This window comes from Lepus europaeus, unplaced genomic scaffold (assembly GCF_033115175.1).
Source record: "Lepus europaeus isolate LE1 unplaced genomic scaffold, mLepTim1.pri SCAFFOLD_92, whole genome shotgun sequence".
NCBI lineage: Eukaryota > Metazoa > Chordata > Mammalia > Lagomorpha > Leporidae > Lepus > Lepus europaeus.
Window position 1 is genome coordinate 152,797 of NW_026909617.1, and position 5,197 is coordinate 157,993.

At 43.2% G+C, this 5,197-nt stretch overlaps 1 long non-coding RNA gene across 1 annotated transcript; it reads right to left on the reverse strand.

Moving 5' to 3' along the window:
* Window positions 1-953: 953 nt before the first annotated feature.
* LOC133755734 (uncharacterized) lies at window positions 954-4,379 on the reverse strand. The gene is made up of 3 exons (XR_009865471.1): window positions 3,991-4,379; window positions 1,806-1,944; window positions 954-1,474 (listed from the first exon to the last, which is right to left on the reverse strand). It is a non-coding gene; the product is annotated as an uncharacterized LOC133755734 (long non-coding RNA).
* Window positions 4,380-5,197: the final 818 nt, after the last annotated feature.

Below are 5,197 nucleotides of genomic sequence, written 5' to 3' on the forward strand. Positions count from 1 at the left end.
AGAAAAGAAGTTTTAGGCTTTGATTAAGTGTTAATTATCCCTGTACTCAATTATAGATTTTAATTTTTTCTTGTATCTAGGAAATCTTTGCCTAACTTAAAGTGAAAAAAAAAATTTCTTCTATGATTTTTTTTTCTGGAAGTATTGTAGTTTTCAGTACTACAGTTAGATCTGTGGCATATTTTCTTTTCAATTTTGTAAATAGAAGCTATTTTATTGGAAATTAGTATCTCATTGTGCTAACAGCATGTGTTGAAAAGGCTATACTTTCTCCCCTGCACTGTGATAGTGCCTCTGTAGAAAACCTGTTCACTGTGTTTGGATCTTCTCTGGAACCTCTTTTGTGTTCCATTCATCTGTCTGGCTTTCTGTATGACAACAGCATACTTTAGATTAGTATAAATTTATAACACTTAAAAATCATCATCCCTTTGATTTTATTATTTTTTCAGTTATTTTGGCTATCCTAGATTCTTTGCATTTTCATATGCACTTATATCAGCTTGTTACTTTAAAAATAACCAGGTTGCTAAATGAAAGATCTCTGTGAGTGAGATCCCAGCAGAAAGAACGGGCCATCAAAGGAGATATCTTTCTCTGAAGGGAGGAGAGAACTTCCACTTTGATTATGGCTTTATCTAAATAAGGTTGGAATTTGTGAACTCAAGAGGCTTCCATAGCCTCGGCAACTCAAGATAAGAGCCTTGGGTGATTACTGACTGTCAATTGTTAAATCCACAATGGGAATCACTGTACACCTGCTTCCCAGGTAGGATCTCTGTCCTCAGTGTGTTGTACTATGTGAATTAATGGTAAAACTACTACTCAGGCTGGCACCTTTGGAACAGCATGGTGCGCCGGCTGCAGCGTGCCAGCCACAGCGGCCATTGGAGGGTGAACCAACAGCAAAGGAAGACCTTTCTCTCTGTCTCTCACTGTCCACTCTGCCTGTCAAAAAGTAAAAAAAAAATGATTGGCTAAAGTATAGGGTCAGAGCCACTATGGTGTACTTGCCAAACTGCAGGGTCTCAGGATATTATCAATTACCTTAAGTGCCTGAAAAGACACCTGAAACTTTAGGTATCTCCCTGCTAGCTGCTGATTGGCTGTTGCTAGGTGGGGTTTATTGCAAGGGGAGTTCATTTATTTATTTTTTCTTTCATGAGCTTCAGGGTTCAGGGCTCGGTCAGGCCTGAATTACAAGATGGAGGCCTATTCTAAAATAGCTGCGCATTCATCCAGGCTGAGGTCTCTCAGACACAACACAGTTTACTCATACATTCACCTATTGAAGAATATCCTGTTTCAAAATTTAGTTTGATTTTTTATATTATTGCTCATGTGGAAATTTGATTTCTTCAATCATTGCAGTTGTATAATGTTTGCATTATGGATTAGTCCAGATGTATTCTTCCTCTTTATCTTTTGAAAAGTGTGTAGAATCTTTTTCTCCAGTTTTATTGACTTCTTCATCCTGTCACAATGAAATTGATTTTGAAAACAGGCTGGTGTTCAGACATTGGGACAGACAAGTGATTTGGGTGCTTGGCTCAGGGGCAGTGGTGTGGCTTCTTTATGTTGACACTATCCTCACTGACAGAGGCCATGCCATGCACTGAGCAGTGCTGTGGAGTCTGCTTGGCCATGTCTGAGATTAATTCTAGGCAGCCAAGGGATGAGCCAAGTTTTGCATGGGGCTAAGGCCTCACAGCCAGCATGATTCACATAGTAACCAGTCCTGAAGTGAGGATTGCAGGTGAACAATCCTCTGCCTGCAACAAGAAGTCCACCAGAGGCATACTCACTGTCCTCTGTGAGACCTGGGGAACTCCTGGCCACACTGCCATGGGTCCTTGCCGCTTGTAGAGACTCCAGCTCCAGGCTCCACCTCTGTCACTGTGGGACTGTTCTTGTTCTCTGCAGTGACGCTGGCAACCCAGTTTCCTGTAACAGAGAATGGGGAGCCCTGCTGGGGTTATGCTGAGGTCAAGGTGGTCAAAGTCAGAGGGGCCTCTGGGTCCATGCAGGAGGAGCTGCAGAACCTTGGGCTACATTTTACTGATTTTCAAGTGCAAATGAGCTATGGCCTGACCAGAGTCACTCCATTTTGTCCCTGATTTTCCTCTTATTTTTTTGTAACCAGTCCCGCAAATGGTAGCTACTCAAAAACTAGTCTTGTGAAAGGTTTTTTGTAAGTTTATTTACACTAAGTACTGGGAAACTGGTTAATGCCCCTGAAATAAGCATAATGTTGCTTGCTCTAGCTCCTGTAACAAATGCTTGGCTTTGTAATTAACTTCAACAAGATATGGTTTTGGCCTTTTGAAGCTTACCCTTGAGCTCTATCAGGGCAGTATGATTTGGAGAGCACAGGCCCCTGTGCAGCCATAGGCTTTTAGAAATAAAAGACTCCATAATTTGGCCCTAAGACTTCAGCACTTATTAATATTTCTGAAATTAATAATCTGTGTGGGTTCTTGCCATGAATTCAGAGAAAAATTCTGAATACTGGCTCAAATAGACCAGATGATAAGCTGAGTTTTTAAGCTTTTATTCAGTGAGAGAAACACATAGGAGAGTGAGGGCTTTATCTAAAGGAGAAAGGAGAGTCTGGAAATTCAGTAGGGTCCATACCAAGCAGGGAGCAGGCCAAGAGCTGTGGACTTGTCCTGTGAGGCCCCACCATTGGGGAGAGTGAGGCAATGGTGTTCTTCCACAGAAAGCACCAGGGACAGGCTTCAGTGAACATGTCCACCTTTACTAATGACCATGTACACTTTCAAAGGGCAGGCAGAAGGGGCATAACTAATTCAGGGCAACCCTAACTCTATAGGATAGAACCAACACTGGCACCAATATGCATCTCCAATTACCTTAAAGGTCTCATAGTTAGGGTAGCTTTCAAGGTGGGCCTGGACCACTCCCAGCAACAGTTTACCTAATTGGCAGAAGGTGGGGGTGGGAGGAAATGTGCCTGAGGCTCCCACCTCCCACCATCAGTCAGGCTAGCCACATGGGCTAGGCAGAAAGTCTCACAGGATCACCCACATCTCCTCCCTTTGTTTTAGGGCAAGTGTGACTCTGCTTAGCGTGGCACGGCAACAAGCTGCAACCCATAATAAGCTTTAAATTAAATTGAAGAATGTCTACCATGGGAATTAAGGGCAGGGAGGAAAAGAAGGGCAAAGGGAAAAAGATCAGGCCCACCATGTTTCAGGCCTTTGTAATTGGCAGGCGGGTGCACAGATATGGGAAAGCAGGGGCATGGGATCATGCAGGGGGCATGGGGAAAGTGTGATGAAGTCATAGCCTTTCAGCTCTCAAGTCTAATGATGTATGACTGCCTGCATCATTCCCCCTTCAGAGACTCCATTCCCTTAATCCTAGGGATGTTGAAGGGTGTAGAATCATCACATCTTCTATAGCTGCTTCCTGTTTATGAAGGATGTAGTGCAGGCCCTGCCTGTCCTGGGTCTGGAAGTCTCTGCCTATCTCATTTAACAAATTCTCTTTGTGAGCTGGAGCAATCTTGGTCACTACCAATGTCTGTGTCCCCTGCATGGTCAGTTACTCCCAGAAGTTGTTGAGTTCTGGAACATGTAAGTTTGTTAATTAGTATGAGCAAAACTGGAACATGACCAATTGTAAGTGGAGTGCCCCTTTAAGATGAAAAGACCACATCCTACAGACTCCCAGATAGTGGGTGGTGATACATTATAAACCCATTTAGCTTGAGTATAGAGAATTATAATAGAAGAACACATTAGGAGTTTTATTATTAATAACAGAGAATCAAAAGAGGCAGGTACACCATGCCTGCCTTCAGGTGCAGCACTCTTGATGTGAGGAAAGCAAAGGCTTTACTTTTCTTTTTGCTTAAGATCTCTGGCTTACAGGAATAATCAGGCATGTCTTTTGAGTACACCTGTTAGGACTTGAGAGGTAGACATTTAATCCTAATTTTACTGAGGTAGTCATGTTCAGTAGCACCTGGTAAGGTCCCTTTCATTTAAGCTGTAGCTGATCTGAAGAGGATCTTTCTGTGAATGGCTTGTTCAGGGAAAGGCGCTGAAGTTGGCTTGTCAGAGGGTGAGCTTTCAGAGACTGGGTCCAGGGTTTGGCATTTCAGGCTGCTATCCACACAGGCTGCAGAGTGATCTCTGGAAAACACAAGCAAAACCTTTGCCCATCATTATGAGGGGATCAGGCCCCTTCCATTGTTGGGTGGTTGGGTCCCTCCATCAAACCAGAGGCAATTGGGTTGCACCTGTGAGAGGTCTCCAGCATTTCAATGCTGGTGGCTCTCCAGGGGGTGAGACCTATAAGAACTTTATGGTGAAAGGAGCAAAGTTAATACACTCATAGTGGGGGTATCATACTCTCCCCTCTGTTTTTTTAAGCATAGTCTTGAGGTCCTGCATGGGAAGTTAGTGCACAGTGACTCCTATGGTTAATTTAACAATTCACACTCTTTTGTGTGATGTCAGTGATCACCCAAGGCTCTTGACATGAGCTGTCTAGGCTATGGAAGCCTTCTGAATCCACAAACTCAGTCAATATTTAGAGAAGGACGTAAGCAAAGTGAAAGTTCTCCCTTTGAAGAGAGTACATCCTTCTTTGATGACCACTTCTTTCCACAGGAGTCTCACCCAGGGAGACTCTCCCTGCAGGTACACCTTTTCGCACAAGTGTCCTGACTTTCCATGCCTGAAATGCTCTTGTGGGCTTTTTAGCCAGATCAGAATGCCTTTAGGGATGACTCTGAGGTCACTGAGCGTTACTTAGAGCAATTGCCATTCTATGAGTCTGCTGTATGGACTGCTTCCCATGTTAAAGCATTTACTCCTCTTTAATTATATTAATTCTTTTGATGTGATCACTTTAACAATTAGTGCCTCCTACATGACCAACTTAAAACTTAATGCAATCAAATACAGTCACTTTTAAACTTAAGATGCCACTTTCACCATCTAGCCCAAGGGAATTTGGGATCCCATGGTGAAGTAAGTCCAGCCATGAAATTATGATTTAAGCTCTCATTTTGGCTATGCTGTTACACAGAACATGTTAGTCACTCCTTTCATAAGATCTAAAAATCAAACTACATCCTGAGGAATCCCTCAGGACAGAGTCAGTGTCCCATCTTAAAGAGAATAGAGAAATGTGGGAGCAAGTCAGGCTTGCCTGAATGCCCACT